Source organism: Amblyraja radiata, chromosome 31, assembly GCF_010909765.2.
Source record: "Amblyraja radiata isolate CabotCenter1 chromosome 31, sAmbRad1.1.pri, whole genome shotgun sequence".
NCBI classification, from domain to species: Eukaryota; Metazoa; Chordata; class Chondrichthyes; order Rajiformes; family Rajidae; genus Amblyraja; species Amblyraja radiata.
In genome coordinates this window covers 14,774,336-14,796,118 of record NC_045986.1, presented here as the reverse complement: position 1 = coordinate 14,796,118, position 21,783 = coordinate 14,774,336, and positions in this window count along the sequence as shown.

The following is a 21,783-nucleotide window of genomic DNA, read 5'->3' as shown; positions in this document are numbered from 1 at the left end:
CAGATGGGGGGTAATACTAGACCGCACAGTGCTGGCACGGCACTGTTGCGCAGCTAGTAGAGTCGCTGTCTCACAGCGCTGGAGACCTGAGTTGGATCCTGCGCTTGGGTTCTGTCTGCAGAGAATTTGCACCTTCTCCTTGTGACCATGTGTGTGCTCCCAGTCCCCCTTACATCCCCAATATAGAGCCGGCTGATTGCCCCTGGTGAGTAGATGAGTGGTAGAAGCTGGTGAGAATGTGGGGAGAATAAAATTGTTGGATTAATTGTGAGTGAGTGATTGATGGTCGGTCCAGACAAGGTGAGCTGTATCTCTCTGCGGTTCGACGTCGAATATTAACATTCTTTCAAAAGGCTGGATCATTTGGTCCTTCAAACTGAATCATTTGATCTTATTGCTAGTTCAACAATGGAATGCTGTGAAGGTGTTAGAACGATGCTGTTAGATGCTGAGGGGTGACCTTATAGAGGTGTACAAAATCATGATAGGAATAGATCGGGTAGATGCACAGTCTTTTGCCGAGAGTAGGGGAATCGAGAACTTGAAGACACATGTTTAAGGGGGAAAGATTTTATAGAAACCTGAGGGGTAACTTTTTCATACAAAGGGTGGTGGGTATATGGAATGAGCTGCCTGAGGAGGTAGTTGAGGCAGGTATTACTGCACCATTTAAGAAACATTGAGACAGGTGCATGGATAGGACAGGTTTAGAGGGATATGGGCCAAACGCTGGCAAGTGGAGCTAGTGTAGCTGGGACATGTTGGTTGGTGTGGGCAAGTTGGGATGTAGGGCCTGTTTCCACGCTGTATCACTCTATGACTCTATGTTGTGCTTTTGTTTCTCTCAAGCCTGAGTTGCTAAGACACTACAGCATATTTCCAGTGTTTCTCCACATCCACATCCGACTATCACCAGGAGCAAGGGCATATTGCGAAAGCAGCGGCGAATGCTTGTTTTAGTTCAGTTTTGTCACATGTACGAGTGATAGAGGGGAAAGCTTTGTTTAGCGTGCTACCCAGTCAAATCGTACTATACATGAGCACAATTGTAGACAAGTATGAGTAGTCCAATTGTAAATGTTAATAGTAGATCCTCTACTGGTTCAGCACTATTTTGCTCTGAGATCAAGTCCGATCTTGGTCCAAGGAGATTTGTGTACGATATTTCCTCACTCCAAGGCCCGGTGTCCTGGCGGCACGGGATCTGTGAGGTAGGGGTGGGTCTGGCCCAGCGCGATGCCGTCGGCTCCTTCCTCCTCCATGCAGCTGCGCTCGATCCGCTCAGACTGCTGCACCAGCGGCCGTTCCGCCCGCACATTCCGCCACCGTTTTTTTCAATACAAAATTTAATTTATTTGATTATTTACGTTATTATTTACACAACAAACAAAGCACCCACCACCATAATACAAACATTGCCAAGTATTCTTACCACTAAACATCAAATTAGTCCTGATTCAGGATACAGTCAACGCCCAGCAGTCCCAGAACTCCTCCATGGTGGCCATGGACACTGCGTCTTCTTTGACACGGGACAGCTGGGCACAGACATAAACCCCGCAATAGGGGCAGGCGCCCACTGGCGTTTCATCTGCCGCCTCCCACTACCGCTCCTCTGCTTCCCTGCACCGAGGCGCCATGTCCCGCTTGAGGAGGAGTGTCGGAACTTCAGGCCTCTCTTTGAAGAGCGCGGGACGTGATCTCATAGACAATTCACAGCCACCAACCTTCCAACATGCCAGTTTACATGGAACATAAAACAGAGAGCAGTACAGGAACAGAAACTGGTCCTTCTGCCCACAATGTATGTGCCAAACATAATGCCAAGACCAACTCTTATCTACCTGTACGTGATCCATAATCCCTCTCTTCCTTGCATAACCATGTGTTTATCTAAAAGCCTCATAAATCCTGCTATTGTATCTGTCTCCACCACTACCCCTGGCAGCGCATTCCAGGCAATGACACCTCTGTGTGTGTGTGTAAAAAAACTTGCCCCGTACATTTCCCTTAAACTTTACCCCTCTCACCTTAAGGCTATTCCATCTAGTGTTTAATATATCTATCCTGGGAATGAGCGTTTGATTCTCCAGGAAGACAATGCAGGCACAAAATGCAGCCCCACCACCATTAATGAGTTGCATTCAAAAGCATCTTGTATGCCTCAGCGTAGCGAGATAGTTTTAATGTAACTGGCAAAACATCTTGAACAGATTGTCGTTGGCGGTGGAACTCTTTCAAAATCAAAAATAATGTGCCAGAAGCAAATGGAACGGCAGCCAACATCTGTAAGGAGAAAGGCAAGGCCATAATTCAAAGGCACATGAATACTTATCTGATCCCCCTCCAGGATACGTTTCCCAACTCCTTTCTATTGGAAATCACTCTCCAACAGTTCTGTGTTCTGCGCAGGGAGCAGTTAGCCCTGAAGTCAGTGACCAGCTTTAATCTTTTCTTGAAACTGACTTGAAACTTTTTGCAAATGTTATCTACTTGCACTGAAACTTTCAAGGAGTTATATATTTAACACCTACATCCCCCTTCCTTGGAATACAGGAGGCTGTGGGGGGGGGGGGGGGGGGAAATCAAGAGGGGAAAAGACAATGGAAATTGGGCGTCAAATTCAGATGTTGTGTTGGGGTTGTATAAGATGTGAATGAGGCTGCATTTAGAGTATTGTGTTCAGTTTTGGCCACCCTGCTCTAGGAAGGATGTTATTATGGTGGAAAACATACATAGGAGATTTATGAGGATGTTGCCAAGACTCGAGGGCCTGAACTATAGGGAGAGGAGCAAGGGGTGACCTTATAGAGGTGTATAAAATAATGAGGGGAATAGAAAAGGTGAATGCCCAGGGTAGTGGAATCAAGAACTAAACAGCTAAGGAATAAGGGAGGGATTTAATAGGAACCTGAGGAGCATTTTTTTTCTCTCACTGAGGGCGGTGGGTGTATGGAACCAGCTGCCAGAGGCAGGTACAATCACAACATTTAAAATACATTTGATAGGTACGGGGATATCTGTGGAATCCTCTGGCTCAGAAGGCAGTGGAGATCAATTATCTGGATGCTTTCAAGAGAGAGTTACCCGAGTTCATTCCAAGAGCTCTCCCGAGTTAAAAAAAAATCACACTCGTGGTAAGCACGTAGAATGAACGTAGTGGGTACGTCGGAGCTCGGGGACGTCTCTTAGTGGCTCGTAACGCTAACGGCAGGTGTTCGGGAAGACTCGCTAATGGCAGGTAAGCTTGGGAAGACTCGTGAAGATTTTTCAACATGTTGAAAAATGTCCACGAGAGCCCCGAGTGCTTAGGAGAGGCCATTACCGTAAATCTCAGAGTTTGAATCAGGGCAAACTTGGGGAGAACTCTTGAATGAACTCGTACAGTGGGACAGGGTTTTTAGATAGAGCTCTTAAAGATAGCGGAGTCAAGGGATATGGGGAGAAGGCAGGAACGGGGTACTGATTTTGGATGATCAACCATGATCACAGTGCTGGCTCGAAGGGCTGAGTAGCCTACTCCTGTACCTATTGTCTATTGTCTATTGATAGGGAAGGTTTAGAGGGATAGGAGCCAAACATAGCAAATGGGACTCCCTTCCTCCAGCATCCTTTCATTGCCGTGTAAATCCACTTGGCTTCAGCCATTGCAACATATGCTCAGCCCACTACAGACTGCTATGTTGTTTTCCCCAAAGTGGGGACAAATAGTACAGACAGAGGATATTTGGCCCAACGAGTGCTTGTCTCTTTTTATGCACCACTCAATGCTCTCTCCAGTACTTTCTCTACTACATGTATCATGTGCAGCCCCCTGCTCCCCTGTGTGTCTGTCTAATCCCCGACTCACATACAATAATAAAAAGTAACAGCTGATGCTGGTTTACGCCAAAGATAGATACAAAGTGCTTGAGTAACTCAGTGGGCTCAGGCAGCATCTCTGGAGAAAGATCCAAAAGCTGGAGTAACTCAGCGGGACAGGCAGCATCTCTGGAGGAAAGGAATAGGTGTTGTTTCGAGTTGAGGCCCTTCTTCAGAGAGTTCAGGGGGGGAGGGTAAACTAGAGATATGAAAAGGTACAGACCAAATGAATGAAAGTTATGCAATCTTTTCCAAGTCCAAATCCAGGTCAGCATCGATGATTAAGGAAAGGTGGGGCCCACAATGGTCCAGTGTTGGCTGTGGAGAACATGATACAAACAGTGAAACTCAGCAGGACGGCAATGAAACTAGTGGGACCACTAAAGTGGGGGAGGAAAGGAGAGGGAGGGAATGCAAGGGTTACTTAAAGTTAGAGAAACCAATATTCATGCCACTGTGTTGTAAGCTGCCCAAGCGAAATATGAGGTGGTGTTCTTCCAATTTGCATTTGGCCTCACTCTGACAGTGGAGGAGGCCCAGGACTGAAAGGTCAGAAAGGTAGTCTCTGGAGAAAATAGATAGGGGACGATTCGAGTCGTGACCCTCTTCACTCATGTTTGTCCATTTCTTGTGATTATTGAAGACATGCCTCTGCTGTAAATAAACGGGAGCCAAAATATTTACATTTACAAAGCCTGGCAAGTGATAGGTGGATACAGGTGGGCGGGTGGTGGGTGGGGTAGGGTTGGAGAAGGGGAGTGAGATTAACCTTTCTCACTTACTCCATACATCTCTCAATCAAATCCCCCTTCACCTGGATCCACCATTCACTTGCCAGGCTGTGTCCATCTCCTCCTCCCTTTCCCATCTATCCCTCCCCACTCATCTCCCACTCCAATCAGTCTGTAGAAGGGTCCCAACCCGAAACGTCACCTGTCCACTCCCTCCACATAAAAACATAGAAAATAGGTGCAGGAGTAGGCCATTCGGCCCTTCGAGTCAGCACCGCCATTCAATGTGATCATGGCTGATCAGCCAAAATCTGTACCCTGTTCCTGCTTGTTCCCCATATTCCTTGATTCCGTTAGCCCATAGAGCTATATCTAACACGCTTGAAAACATCCAGTGAATTGGCCTCCACTGCCTTCTGTGGCAGAGAATTCCACAGATTTACAACTCTGAGTGAAAATTTGTTTTTTCCTCATCTCAGTCCTAAATAGCCTACCCCTTATACTTAAACTGTGGCCCTTAGTTCTAGACTTCCCCACATCAGGAATATTTTTCCTGCATCTAGCCTGTCCAATCCCTTAAGAATTTTACATGTTTCTATAAGATATCCTCTCATCCTTTTAAATTCCAGTCGACTCTTTCTTTCACCATATGTCTGTCCCTCCATCCCGGGAATTAACCTGGTGAACCTATGCTGCATTCCCTCAATAGCAAGAATGTCCTTTCTTCAATTCGGAGACCACAACTGTACACAATGCTCCAGGTGTGGTCTCACCAGGGCTCTGTACAACTGCAGTAGGACCTCCTTGCTCCTTGACTCAAATCTTCTCGCTATGAAGGCCAACATGCCATTTGCTTTCCTCACTGCCTGCTGTACCTGCTTGCTTACTTTCCATGACTGATGTACAAGGACACCCAGGTCTCGTTGCACCTCCCTTTATCCTAATCTGACACCATTCAGATAATAATCTTGTTCTTGCCACCAAAGTGGATGACCTCACATTTATCCACATTATACTGCATCTGCCCACTCACCTGCATGGATTGACGACTGCCTTGGTGAAAACACCACACAATCACTGCAATAATCTCGGAGATTTCCCAGTTGTTAAGAAGCATTACATAAACCCAACGTGTGGGAAGTTCAAGTGTTCAAGTGAGTTTATTGTCATGTGTCCCTGTATAGGACAATAAAATTCTTGCTTTGCTTCAGCACACAGAACATAGTAGGCATTTACTACAAAACAGATAAGTGTGTCCATATACCATAATATAAATATATACACACATGAATAAATAAACTGATAAAGTGAAAATAACAGAAAATGGGTTATTAATAATCAGAGTTTTGTCCGAGCCAGGTTTAATAGCCTGATGGCTGTGGGGAAGTAGCTATTCCTGAACCTGGTTGTTGCAGGCTTCAGGCTCCTGTACCTTCTACCTGAAGGTAGCAGGGAGATGAGATTGTGGCCAGGATGGTGTGGGTCTTTGATGATACTGCCAGCCTTTTTGAGGCAGCGACTGCGATAAATCCCCTCGATGGAAGGAAGGTCAGAGCCGATGATGGACTGGGCAGTGTTTACTACTTTTTGTAGTCTTTTCCTCTCCAGGGCGCTCAAATTGCCGAACCAAGCCACGATGCAACCGGTCAGGTTGCATCGTGGCTTGCAAGGAACTGCAGATGCTGGTACACACAGAAGATAGACACAAAATGCAGACATAATTGAGCCTTTCAGTCATCAACCTACAGAGATTTAAAATGGCTGTCCAATCTGGGATCTGAAATGTCATCTGTCCATTTCCCACCACAGATGCTGCCTGACCCGTTGAGTTCCTCCAGCACTTTTGCTCAAGTTTCCAGCATCTGCAGTTCCTCTTGTCTCCAGAAAATAAAGGTGTCTAGTATTCTTTAAAACTCCGATTCCCAAGTTTCTAAAGGAAGCCGTTTGTTTTCTTTGCTGTCGGCAGATATTTGAAAATATAATCTTGCACATTTATTAAAGATTCAATGTAATTAGTAGAATAATTCTGTGGCAAGATAATCCTGCTGTGAAATCTATTTTTAAGTGAACGGTAGATATTCTGCACATTCCATGATTTGATTTGGTTTGACTCATACTAAGCAAATAATATGTAGGAGTTATCGGCAGTACTCTCAGGGAACGTGGGAGTTTAAACCTGTGTTACATTTTAAAGGCTCTGATTTTGCAAATAAATGATTTAACTTGCCGCATGTTGAAATGCATGTCCTAAACTGCCTCTATCTTTCTACTGACTTAAACAGCGGAGATTGCTGGAAATGTTCTTCAGTAAAGGTCAGTAATGGTCCTTGACAGGAGATATTATTCTGGATGCGTTGAGAAAGCTCAGCTCATTCTTTCAACCTTGCGGAGATTGTTACGATCTCAGGTCAGCATGACATGAGCTAAATGCTACTGCATTGGTTTGCATGGAGAGTAGGCAACAAGTGGAATTACATTATCTGCCTGACATTTACTCTGACTTTAGGCCAGAGTGGGTGGCTGATCGGCATCTTAACCAAGTCAGGGTACCAGCAGAAGCTTTTAATAATTCCCATCGCAGTAAATTAATTATCTGATCTTAAAGGGATCATTTTACAATGTGCCTGCCAGTTCACAAAGAATTCAAATGAAAGGAAAGATATCGTCAAGCTTGAAAGGGTTTAGAGAAGATTTACTGGCCACGCCATTGTAGAATTACGATGCTCAAGGAGGCCATTCAACCCATCGGGTCCATGGTAGCTCCCAGCAGAGTAATCCCATCAGTCCCGTTATCCTTCACCTGTAGCCTTGCAACTTGCTGTCCCTCACACGCCACTCACACACTTAGGGTCACTCACTGGTAAGTGGCGAGTCTCTGCGTGCTTAGTTTCATTTAGTTTAGTTACGGGATACAGCGTGGAAACAGGCCCTTTGGCTCACTGAGTCTGCGCCGACCAACGCTCACACTATGCTACATAATCTAGGGACAATTTACAATGTTACCAAGCCAATTAGCCTAGAAACCTGTACGTCTTTGGAGTGTGGGAGGAAACCAGAGCACCAGAGAAAACCCGCGTGGGTCATGGGGAGAATGCACAAATCCGCACAGACAGCACCCGTAGCCAGGATCAAACCTAGGCCTCTGGAACTGTGAGGCAGCAACTCTACCTCAGCACCATTGTGCCTGTTCCAGAAGAGGATCTATTGTACTCATGTACCGCATGATTTGGACCGGATCACATGCAGAACAACCACTTCACTGTATCTCTGCACACGTGACAACAAATACACTAAACTACATATTGGGTGTCAGCACTAGCAGCTACCAAGCAGTTTCTAGATTAGATGCCCGGTCCGTGCTGATGTGAGACTTCACCGGGCTGGTTGCTGGGATGGCAGACTGGGAGAGGAGAAAAACACAGCTGCCGCCCTGTGTGCAGCTAGGACGGGATGTCATGGTGCACAAGCATACAGCAGGTAGGGAGGGACTTCACGTCGCACACAGTAATACACATGATGGCTAAACGCACCAGCTGACTCATGAAGCTGCTTCTAGGCCATGGTGAGCACCAGACAATGTTAGTTAATCCAACCCAAGAAGCAAATCAGTGCATATCTTGAGCGTTGATCGCAGTGTTTGGAAGAAAACAAACACATAGCACGTAACGGCGACACAAGGAACTGCAGATACTGGAACCCTGAGCAAAAGACTAAGTGTTGGAGGAACTCAGCGGGTCAGGCAGAGTCTGTGGAGCGAAGGGGCGCACAACCGTTTTGGTCAGGGACGCTTCTTTGGGCTGATGAAGTACGGGAGAGAAAGTTGGATGTTGAAATACTCAAGCAACATAGAACAGCAACTACAACATTCAGTGGAACGTGTTGATCTTTCAGTGTCTAATCACATTTGTGAATGGTTTAAGTGGATTGATCATACTTAATCTTATTCTGCTCATCTGCTAGAAAAGAACCTCCCTTTTCTAGCTTTCTCCCCCCTACTCCACCAGTCGGACGAATGGTCCAGACCTGAAATGTTATCTATCTATTCCCTCCACAGATGCTGCCTGACCCGCTGAGTTCCACCAGCAGTTTGTTATTTGCACATGGCAGGTAATTTTAGCCTGTGCTGCATTGCACCCCAACTTGCTCTACACAATCCTGGAGGTCATACAGTCATATAGTGATACAATGTGGAAACAGGCCCTTCATCCCAACCTGCCCACATCAGCCAACATGTCCCACCTGTCCGCGTTTGGTCCATATCCCTCCAATGTACCTGTCTAACTGTCCTATTCATGTACCCATCTAACTGTTTCTTAAACGTTGGATTAGTCACTGCCTCAACCACCTCCTCTGGCAGCTCGTTCCATACACCCACCACCCTTTGTGTGAAAAAGTTACCCCTCAAATCCCTATTAAATCTTTTCCCCTTCACCTTAAACCTATGTCCTCTGGTCCTCGGTTCACCTACTCTGGGCATGAGACTGTGCATCTACCCGATCTATTCCTCTCATGTGTAGGAAGGAACTGCAGATGCTGGTTTAAACTGAAGATAGACACAAAAAGCAGGAGTAACTCAGCGGGACAGGCAGCATCTCTGGAGGGACGGAATGGGTGATGTTTCACATCGAGACCCTTCTTCAGACTGGTTAGGGATAAGGGAAACGAAATAAATAGCTGGTTAGGGTCAAGGGAAACAAGAGATATAGGGACTGGTTAGTGATAAGGGAAACACGAGATATAGGGACTATATCCAGAGATGCTGCCTGCCCCACTGAGTTACTCCAGCTTTTTGTGCCTATTCCGCTCATGATTTTATCCACCTCAATAAGATCACCCTCACCCTCCTGCGCTCCAAACGTAAAATAAAATAGAAAATGTTGGAATTGTTCAGGCAGCACGAGTGTAGACAGGGAGGAAGGCCAATGCCTAAGGTTAGTGCTTCCTGACGCACATAACCTATTGCCTCTGGTGTAAATGTCAATGAAATTATGTGAATCCCAATCAGTAGATATTCTCCATTTTAAAAATAGGTTCAGACTTCGGGAAGCAAAAGGAGTTAAGTCCTACTGATCAAAACAGAACATAATTCTTGTTAATGAAGCCTCGATTATTTTATTTTTTTTGAGTGCTGTTATTTTCAGGTTCTGCTTTGAACTAGATGCTTGAGACGTTCGATGTCAAGTTGCTGCATTTCAGATAAGTCATCCGTGTAGTCGCTGCACATCTTTACTCTATGCATTTACAATTTAATAAAATCCCAAGGCAGGACTAAAGGCTTTGAAGAGCACTTGAATGCCATCAGTTGTCACAGAATAAATTACCCACAGGTAATTATTCGTGATAATCAGATGTTTGATTTTATGCTTCAAGGAGATTGTTGTGAAGAATCCTGAGGTAACTCTAATCCTTGCGTCATTGGCTCTACCGAGTCAACATGGCAGAGGAAGACTTTGCTTTGTTTTTCCTAATCATTTGCAGAATAATTGAATTATTTTGCTAGTTCGTTAGTTCACAAGTCGTAGGAGCAGAATTAGACCATTCGGCCCATCGCGTCCACTCTACCATTCAATCATGGCTGATCTATCTTTCCCTCCAAACCCCATTCGCCAGCCTTCTTCGCATAACCGTTGACACTTTTACTACTCAAGAATCTGTCAATCTTTGCCTTAAAAATACCCAATGACTTGGCATCCACACGGCCTGTGGTAATGAATCCCACAGACTCATCACCCTCTGACTAAATAAATTAATCCTCATCTCCTTTCTGAAGGTATGTTCTTTAATTCTGAGACTGTGCCCTCTGGTCCTACTCTCCCACTAGTGGGAACATCCTCTCCACATCAACTCTATGCAGGACTTTCACTAGTCGGCGAGCTTCAATGAGGCCCTCCCCCTCATCCTTCTTAACTCCAGCGTTTACCAACTCCAATTTGAAAAATAATATGAAGACAATCAACATGAACAAATTACCAATTAGATTAGAAATGTTTTTAAGTTACTTTTATTAACAGTGCATTGATTTGATAAGATACCGAGCGACACAAGCCTTATACTCTATGCGGGAAGAGGCATCATTTACAAAGACAGCATTTATCACCCATCCCTAATCGCCCCTTGAGAAGGTGCTGGTGATCTGCCTTCTTGAACCACTACCGTCCTTGTGGAGAAGGACTGTGCTGTGGTTGGGGATCTTCTGTAAGATATTCTAGATACCTGAAACACTGATAAGGAGAGACGAAGTAGGATATAAGGATAACTTGCATCCTAACATAAAGAATATGTCTTTTGCCCAGAGTAGGGGAATCGAGAACTGGAGTACACAGGTTTAAGGTGCGTGGGGGGGGAGATTTAATAAGAACCTGAGGGGTAACTTTTTTACATAAAGGGTGGTGGGTGTATGGAACGAGCTGCCGGAGGAGGTAGATGAGGCAGGAACCTATAATAACGTTCAAGAGACATTTGGACAGGTACATGGATAGGATAGGTTTAGGGGAATGTGGGCCATGTGCAGGCAGGCGGGACAAGTGTGAATGGGGCATGTTGGTTGGCGTGGGCAAGTTGAGACGAAGGGCATGTTTTCTCGCTGTCTGGCTCTATGACTCTATGGTACAGAGATGGGAGTGAATGTGAGATGCAGACGTGTAAGTTGGCAAGTTAATTAGCTATTGTAAATCGTGGGTGTTGTGGGTGTTGGAATATGGGGGAAAGAAACCGCTAACAGATAGTCAGGGCGGACTCAATGGGCCACAGGGCTGTGTTTGTGCTTAATGAGTCTCTGCTACAAAAGGGGCAGATATAAAGTATCAAAGTTTATGAAGTCAGTGAGTTCTGCATGGGTGCAGGAGGTAGCAGTCGTCAATGTAGCGGAGATAGAGATCGGGGACAGGGCCAGTGTTCGTCTGGAACAGTGATTGGTCGATGTACCCTACAAAGAGGCAGGCATAGCTGGGGCCCATAGGGGCGAGTGCCCATAGCTACGCCATGGATTTGGAGGAAGTGGGAGGAGTTGAAGGAGAAGTTGTTACGGATAAGGACCAGCTCTGCAAGGCGGAGGAGAGTTTTAGTAGACGGAAATTGGCTGGTTCTGCGGTCGAGGAAGAAACGGCGGGCTTTAAAAACTTCCTGGTGGGGGATGGAGGTGTACAGTGACTGAACATCCATAGTAAAGATGGGGGAGTGGGGGGCAGAAGAAGGGTCTCGACCCAAAATGTCACCCAGTCCTTCTCTCCAAAGATGCTGCCTGCCCCCACTAAGTCACTGCAGCCCAGCTTCGATTTAAACCAGCATCTGCAATTCCTTCCTACACTATAAAGTATCAAAGAACACTAACAGTGGAACAGAACCTTGAGCCATCTCATGTCAGATGCTGCCGGACCTGCAGAGTTTTTCCAGCATTTTCAAGAATACAATTTGCAGCTGATAGGCAAGGCTGAATAGTGAATGGTTCAATAAAGAAGTGAGTCTCTGAAACGTGTGCCTAAACTGTTACGATTTATTCAAAAACCTATTTTACGGACATTTTAATAACTTTACAATGCTATGAATATAATTAATATTACTGTGTAGCTATAATTTCTTTCACCGTCGGCCTGCTGAGTATCCCTGTTTGTATTATTCGTTATCACCTTCCCCACAGCCAACAATGGGCCATTGTGGGCTTCACCTTTCCTTGATCATTGTTGCGTGCTTTGACCTGTCTTTTTACATATCTTTCATTCATTTGTTCTATGCACCTCTTCATATCCCTGGGCTCCCTTTTCCCCCAGTCTGATGAAGGGTCTCGACCTGAAACGTCACCTATTCCTTTTCTCCAGAGATGCTGCCTGACCCGCTGAGTTACTCCAGCTTTTTGTGTCTACCTTCAATGTAGGGTTGCTTTGCAGTACTTACCCTGATAATCGGAAATAACAAAGGCATAGATAAAGAAAGTAATGAAACAGGTGAATGGTCTATTTATGTGACTCGCTGGCTTCCTCACTGCTGAGCATTATTAATTCCCTGTGATCAGCTTTCACTGACAGGTTTAGTTATTCCATCTCAATGCCGATAGCATGATGAATGATTTATCAGTCAGCTTCTTCATAATGCTTTCAAACCACGAACTACAAGATTACTGAGCAACTTCTTATGTGCAGCATTCACTTTGAACCTCAATCTATGCCTTTGACTTCCTGCCAATACTTTTGCAGTCCTGGGGGATTGAAGTCAGCTCATGACAGGTTGCCACTGTTATACTCAGAGAGAAAGAACAGACATCAGTTAACTGCTCTTGCCAGAGAGTGTAATATTCAGCACAATCCATATTTGGTTCCCACATATAAAGGCCGTGTAAGAATGGAAACAAGAACGTAATTTAGATTAGATTAGATTAGATATAATTTATTGCCACACAGCCAGGCTGGTGGAAATTTGGGTTGTCAGCAGCGATACAATAATAAAGAACACACAACCACAATAAAACTGTAACACAAACATCCACCACAGCATTCATCACTGTGGTGGAAGGCACAACATTTGGCCAGTCCTCCTCCATTTCCCCCCCGTGGTCAGGACCAGAGTCCAGAGTCAGTCCAGGATCGGCTCTTCCTCACCGGAGACCGCGGCTTTAAGTTGTTGTAGGCCGCAGGCCGGCGGTCAAGATTTAAGTCCCCGCCGCAGCCAGAAGCACCGTAGACTGCAGGGCCGGCGGTCGAAGCTCCCCTCCAGGGGTGATGGTAAGTCCATGCCGGACCCGCGGTAGAAGTTGGCCGCGGGCCGGCAGTGATGGCTTCTTCTTCCCCTGGGTTCCCAACGTGAGATCCCGGGCTGTAGACGCCGCACCAGCTGGAGCTCTGCAGACCGCGACTTCAGGCTGCGGCTTCAGGTTGCCGGCTGCCCCGGGCCAGCGAAACGGAGCGCTCCCCTCCAGCGAGCCCCAGCGAGGGCTCACCCGCTCCACGCCGAGAGTCCACGCTGCGCCCGCCGCTGAAGCCCCGGGCGCGTCTCCGGGAAAGGCCGCGCCGATCCTTGATGTTAGGCCACGGGGGAGGCGACCTGGAAAAACTCGCCTCTCCGTGGAGGAGGCGACCGAAGCGGTTCCCCCTTACCCCCCCACACCACCCCCCACACAAAACACACAAAGAAACATTAAATACAGACTTTAAAACATATTAAAAAATAAAAAAAAGTTGAAAAACTGACGAGCTGCATGACATGGCTGCTGCCAGAGCAGCGCCCCCTCCGTTCAACATGAAACACAAAATTTAATATTAAATTTGGACTTTCTTCGATTTATACTTATCACAGTAAGTCGGTATTGGGTACATTAGGTAGGAGTGGAGAAACAAGACTTTTGCTCCATCTGGTCGATGGTGGTCTTTATGGTCCACCCATCCCACCCCTCCCCACCTGTGGCACCATCAGTTCATGCCGACCTCACTCAGGGACTTGTTCTGTGGAACACAGTTGGAAAGTGTGTGATGAAGCTTACTATCTACTATGATAATAAATAAATTACATAATTCCATTAATCTCATTTCATCTTGTATCAATCTGCCATCACCTTGATGAAGTGCCACTGGGTCCATTTTCAATGTTACTCATTTTAGAGTCAAGAGTCAAAACTGTTTAATTGTAACAAGAACACAGAGTGCTGTAGAAACTCAACAGGTCAGCCAGCATCTCTGGAGAACATGGATCGGGACTGAAGTCTGAAGAAGGCTCCCGACTCGAAACACTATAGAAACAAATAAAATTCTCAAAAGGATAGATGCAGGAAAAATGTTCCCGATGTTCGGGGAGTCCAGAACCAGGGGTTACAGTTAAGAATTAGGGATAGGCCATTTAGAACTGAGATGAGGAAACATTTCTTCACCCAGAGAGTTGTGAATCTGTGGAATAATCTGCCACAGAAGGCATTGGAGGCCAATTCTCTGGATGTTTTCAAGAGAGAGTTACTTAGCTCTTGGGACTAAAAGAATCAAGGGATATGGGGAAAAAGCAGGAACGGGATACTGATTTTAGATGATCAGCCATGATCATATTAAATGGCGGTGTTGGCTCGAAAGGCCGAATGGCGTACTCCTGCACCTATTTTCTATGTTTCTACATTTCTATCTTTCTCCAGAGATGCTGCATGACCCATTGAGTTACTCTGGCCTTTGAGTCCTAAACCAGCATCTGCAGTACTTTGTTTCTGCCTTCTGCCAAGTGGTCATAGGAGTGAAAGGCAACCTCACCTCCATTACACAGCTACATCTCTTCACCAGATAAAAGCTGTCCAGGGTCTGACCTCCCCAGAGGAGCATGGGTGAAACTCAACAGACTTGGTACTGGAGTTGGGCGTTTCACTGCCAGCGTGTGGAGATGGGGGCTCCCTCCGCCAGAGCCCAGCCTGTGAATGTGGAGCAGAACAACCAGACAGCCAACCATGTCATCTCTGGGTGCCCGCTCTACCACCCACCCAATGGAGCTCAGGTCCTGAGACATTGACGCAGGGACAACAACCTGGCTGCTCAGCACCCGGCTTGAGATCTAACTATTCCTTTGGTTAATGTTTCATTCGCAAGAAGAAGAAACCTTCCAATGTTTAATTGTCCTATATGCCGACAACGGAACAATTAAATTCTTACTTGCAGCAGTTTAACAGGCCCGCAAACAGGCCCGCAAACAGGCCCGCAAACAGGCCCGCAAACAGGCCCGCAAACAGGCCCGCAAACAGGCCCGCAAACAGGCCCGCAAACAGGCCCGCAAACACAATACACACGGAAAAATCAAAATCAAAAAATTCAAGTACTGTAATACTGGTGCAAAAACCCGAAGTCCGTAGTGCATACGATACAATAAACTGCAAAGACAGCATCCATGGAAGTTCTTAGTTGCTGAAGTTAGTGTTGTGCATTATTCAAGAACCTGATGGTTGCTGGGCAGAAGCTGTTCTTCCCAACTTCATGGTCAAGATTTTTCAGGCTCCTGTACCTTCTTCCTGATGGAAGGAGTGAAATGAGACTGGGCATCCACAGTGTGGTGTGGGTCTACAAAGGTGTGGGTCCACAGTGTGGTGTGGGTCTGCCTCTTTCACTGAACAGATCAGTACCTATGATGGACAGTGTCCACCGTTCTTTGTAATCTCCTTCGAGCCAACAGACAATAGGCAGAGAATAGACAATAGGTGCAGGAGGAGGCTATTCTGCGCTTCGAGCCAGCACCACCATTCAATGTGATCATGGCTGATCATCCCCAATCAGTATCCCCGTTCCTGCCATCTCCATATCCCCTGACTCCGCTATCTTTAAGAGCCCTATCTAGCTCTCTCTTGAAAGTATCCAGAGAATCGGCTTCCACCTGAGGCAGAGAATTCCACAGACTCACAACTCTCTGTGAAAAAAAGTGTTTCCTCATCTCCATTCTAAATGGCTTACCCCTTATTCTGGTCGTTCGAGTTTCCAAACCAGGTCATGATGCACCAGGTCAATATGTTCTCTACCACACACCTGGAGAAGTTCAATCGAGTATTTGTTGACATACCAAATCTACTCCTTCTTCTGAAGAAGTCGAGGCGTTGATGAGCTTTCTTTGTGATTGCATCAATGTGCTGGGCCTAGGACAGATCTTCGGAACTTCGGAGATATGCACACCCTGGACTTGAAGTTGTTGACTCTCTCCACCAAAACCCCTTTAATGAAGACAGGTTCCTTGGTCTTGGTTTTTAATTCCTCTACTTTAATTGAAGAAAACCTTGCTACAATTAGCAAGTGAACATTCTGGTACACTACATAAACCCTAATCCACTTTGATTGTAATTCTGTTCAAGTCTACTGTGGTTGCAGCAACCTCAGTATATGCGAGGTTGCTATGTGAACACCAGCAAAGTGAGGGAGCTTAAACCAATGTGCACAATTCATGGAGTCTTTAAATAGCAAAAAACTTTTGTTGATATCTTGGCATTAACCTCAATTTGGATTACAGAAATGACAGATGCACTACATCTAGAGAGAATTAGGTTTGTCATGAATGATAAATCGGAACAAGTTTTAAAAATATGGTCTCCTTTTATTGAATTTCTTGAGCAATATAATGGAGGCAGAAAATAATTCGAAACTGATCGTAGGGCTGGGTGAACGGGCGCATGGGTGGGTCACGGACATATCTCCTCTTTTTTCTTCTTTCTTTCCTTTTTCTCTCTCTTCTCTTTCTTCTCTTTTTAAATTAATGTTCTGTTTGAAAAATGTCATAATTGAAACTGTGCTAGAGTTGTAGAACTGTCAATTTTTTTCAATAAAATATATCTTAAAAACAAATAAAATATATTTCCAATAAAATATATATTAAAAAAACAATTTTCAGTTGAACAAGTAATTGGAAGCTGTATTCACACTGAGTGGAATGAACCGTCTGCAAACCACAGGAGGGGCTTAATACAAAACTATGAGAGGCATAGATAGTCAGAACCTTTTCCCCAGGGTGGCAATGTCTAAGAATAGAGAGCATAGCTTTAAGGTGAGAGGGGCAAAGTTGAAAGGAGATGTGCAGGGCAAGTGTTTGTCACAGAGGGTGCCTGGAATTCATTGCCTGGGGCGGCGATGGAGGCAGAAAACATAGTGGTATTTAAGAGGGTTTTAGGTAGGCACATGGATATGAAGGAAATGGAGGGATATGGATCAAATGCAGGCAAAGTAGACCAGTTTAACTTGGCATCATGTTTGGCATGGATATTGTGGGCCAAAGGGCCTGTTCCTATGTGGTTCTGTTCTGCAACCCAAAAAAATTTAATTTGAGGTGATTACTTTATAATTATTTTACATTGTCTGACAGTTCATTATAATTAGAGATTTACAGGCAAATGTCAATTGGAGAAGTGCTTACTGAGCAGTGATTTTGAGTTTCCTGTGTATGCAGCATGATTGGGCACAGGTTCGAAAATCATCGCCATAGCAACATGCTTTATGTTCACCGTGAGCGCCAACATCCGGAAACAAATCCATCTCCCTTTCACATTTGATTTGTTGACGAAAACGCAGCAAGATTTGTTTTGCACTTAATTGGATTTTTTTCCCTAAGTTCTTGCAGCTTTTAAAACTTCTGGTTATTATCAAAATCAAAACCTATTGTTGTCACAGTGTGCACAGATTGATGACTAACTTATAAGAGAGAAATTTTTAAATTAGAATTTACAAGTCTCCTTCCTTCTTCATGCTTCTGTTGATAGAATGGAGCAAGGCCATAGACCTTTTTGGCAGGGTGGAATTGTTAAAGGCGAGAGGGCATATGTTTAAGGTAGGTGCAGAGTTTTTTACACAGAGGGTGATGGCTGCCAGGGCTGTTGGTGTTGGCGATAGATACAAATTGCTGCAATAACTCAGTGGGACAGGCAGCATCCATGGATAGAAAGAGTTGGTGGCATTTCGGGTTGAGATCCTTCTTCAGACCGTCTGAGTACTCTCTCAGTCTGAAGAAGGGACTCGACCCGAAACCAGAGATGCTTTCCAGAGATGCTGCCTGTCCCGCTGAGTTACTCCAGCATTTTGTATCTATCTTCGGTGTGAACAAGCATCTGCAGTTCCTTCCTATAATAGTGGGGGATAGGAAGCTTTTTTTTTCACTCCACCAGTGCGTCAGGTAGAGAAAAAAACATTGAGGCAAGTCCAAAGGGCAGAGCTGACAGAGGCTTACAGTATTTGGACTCTGAGGAGTATTGGCAGCCTCAACTGCATTTACATTTAATGTGAGGAGCCGTATAGGTAAGTTAGGTGAGCTTGGAGCAGGGAATACCACCCGGAAATCTGACGTTACTGAGATGACATGACTGTGGTTGAGGAAAGGGAAAGCTCAATGTTGCAGGGCATGGAAGTTTCAGATGTGACGGAGGGGGGGCAGCAGGAGGTGCAAAGGAGAAGTAGGAGTTGGACCACCGATTGGGGAGATCATAATGACAGTAGTCAGGGCGGCATGTGCCGCAGCGGCTGAGTTGCTGCCATACAGTGCCAGAGACCCCAGTTCGATCCTGACTACGAGTGCTTGTTTGCATGTTCTCCCCGTGACCTGTGTGGGTTTTCTCCAGGGTTTCCGGTTTCCTCCTACACTCCAAAGCCGTGCAGGTTTGTAGGCTAATTGGCTTGGTATAATTGTAAATTGTCCCTAGTGTTTGTAGGATAGCGTAAATGTGTGGGGATCGCAGGTCGGCTAAGACTCGATGGACCGAATAGCCTGTTTCTGTGCTGTATCTCTAAACTAAACTGAACTAAATCCTAGAAGGATCGTCAAATTAGGCCATAAGGGTCGCACCTTGGAATAGGAGAGGGACAATCATTTTGCTGGGAATATACAGTAGGACTCACAGAGGTTAATGGGAAATAGAGGAACAGATATTTCAGTAAACTGCAGAAAGGTCTCAGAGCAACAGGATTATAGTAGTGGGAGTGGGAGTGGGGGGTTGGTCTTAACAGGCCAGCATTTATTACTCATCCTTCATTGCTTTTACACTAAGTCACTTCTTAAGCCATTTAAGAGTCAATCAGGTGGGTGAATCTGGAGTCATTTGCAGGTCAGTCTGGGTAAGGATGGCAGATTTCATCCCTGAAAGGATTAATGGACCGGGGATTTTCACAGCAGTACAGTGGTTTTGCAGTCTCCATTATCAAGACGAAACGTTTTGCCTCCTCCTCTCTTCCAGACTGAAATTAAATTCCACAGTTGCCATAGTGGGATTTGAACTCAGGTCTCTGGATTATTGCACTAGCAATCCAATCATTGCAGCAAAGCCACACAACCACCTCCAGTCAATTGAGTAAAGCAGATGAGTTCTACTGCTTTAGTGAATAGAAAGAATATTTCTTTTAAATAGGGTGATCGCTGGTCGGTGCGGACTCGGTGGGCCGAAGAGCCTGTTTTCGCACTGTATCTCTAAAGTTTAAAGTCACAAGTCTTATTGTTCCAGGGTACACTTGCCCACAGGCGGGATGAAGATGGAGGAAAAAACGATGGGGGAGTTGCAGTTTTGATTGAGAGAACATTTTAGCAATCCAAGATGAAATTATTGAAGGATTGTCCAGTGGGGCTTTATAGCTGGAGCTGAAACAAAGGAAAGGGATGATCACCTTGTTGGGATTGTACTAAAGGCCCCAAATAGTCAATAGGAATTAGAGGAACAAACATCCAGGAAGGTTGGGGGGGGAGAAGCAAAAATGATAGTGTTTTCTTGCTAGGGGATTTTAACTTTTGTAAAAGCGACTTGCATTGTTATAGTTCTGAGGGCTTAGTTTGGTTGGAATTTCTTAAGTATGTTCAGGAAAGTTTTTCCAGATAATTTATGGAGGGCAAAGTGTGACCTACTCTTGGGAAATAAAGCAGGATAAATGACTGAGGTAGAAGCGAGAGAACAATTTGGCACTATCGACCACCGTCTGTTAGTTTTAAAATAGTTACAGAAAAGGACAGAACTGATCCTCGTTGACCTTCTAGATTGGGGGAAGGCCAACTTTGACAGGAGCTTGCAAGATTTGTTTGGATTATGTTTTTGGGTATCTGGCAATAGGAAGCCGGTGAGAGTTCAATGTCTGCACATGATCCTGTTCGAGTGAAGTGCAAGGCTGGCAGGAGTAGAGAGTCCTGCTTGACAAGACAAATAGCAGTTCTGGTTAGGAAAAAGAAAGAGGCTTAGGGCAGATACAGGTAGTTCGAATTAAGTGAATCCATGGAGGCATAAAGGAGAATATTTTAGAAGGACACCAGGAGGGCAAGAAGGGGCATGACTTAGCTTTGCCAGAGAAGTTTAAGGAAAATTCAAAGAGAGTTTGCAAGTACATTAAGGGGTAAACCGTAACTGTGAAGAAAATAGGACCCTGAAGTGGACATTTATGTGTGGAACCGCAGGCAATTGGTGAGGTCCTCAATGAGTATTTTATTGATTTTACCTCGGAGAAAGACATTAAGACAAGGGAACGTTAGAAAGTTAATGGGGATGTTTTGGGGATAGTAAGCATTACAGTGGAGGAGGTGCTCGACATCTTAAACTGTATGAAGGTAGATAAATCACTGGGGTCTGATCAAGTATATCCAAGAATATAGCGGGAAACAAGGGAAGAAATTACAAGAGCCCTAGTTGGGATCATTATTGGCCATTGGTCATGGGTGGAGCTGCCAGAAGACTGGGGGATGGCAAATGTTGGGCTTTTATTTAAGAAGGCCTACAAAGGAAAACATGAGAACAATAGACCAGTAAGCTTAACGACTGTGGTAGGAAAGTTACTGGGAGGGATTCTGAAGAATATGCGACACATGCATTTAGAAAGACAATGATTGATTAGAGAGAGAAATTTCTTATTTTTTTGAAAACGTAACCAAGAAAGTATTTAAGGGCAGGGCGGTAGATGTAATATATGTGGACTTCAGCAAACCCTTTGATAAGATTGGCTGCTCAAATGGAACTCAGGGAGAGCTAAATAATTGGTTACATAATTGGCTTGATGGAAGGAAACAGAGAGGTTCTGGAAGGTTATTTCTCAGACTGAGCGCCCATGACTAGTGATGTGACTCTGGGATTGATGCTGGGCCCATTGGTGATTGTCCTCTATATCAACAACTTGGATGAGAATGTGCAAGGCATGATGAGTAAGTATGTGAAAATATGAAAACAAGTGGTATTGCATACAGTCAAGAAGGTTATCGAGAATTACATTGGAATCTTGATCAGTTTGGTGAATGGGTCGAGGAATGGCAAATGGAGTTTAATTTAGATAAGTGCGAGGGGTTGAAGGTTGGGAAGTCACACTAGAGTAGGACTTTTACAGTGAAAGGCAGGGTCCTGGGGAGCACTGTAGAACAGAGAGACCAAGTGATACAGGTGCATAGTTCCCTGAAAGTGGCATCGCAGGTAGATTGGGTGGTGAAGAAGGCTTTTTGCACGCTGGCTATCTTTCTTCAGGGCACAGTGTATAGGAGTTGGGAGTTTATGTTACAATTCTGCAAGACGTTGGTGAGGCTGCACCTGAAGTATTTTGTTCAGTTTATGTCACCAGCAACAGGAAACATCTCACAAAGCTGGAAAGAGTACAGTGAAGATCGCCAAAGATATTGCCAGGACTCAGGGGGTTGAGCTATAGGGAGAGGTTGGGCAGGCTAGGGTTTATTCCTTGGAGTGCAGGAGGCTGATGAGTGATCTAATGGAGGTCCATAAAATTGTAAGGGGAATAGATAGGGTGAGTGCACACAATGT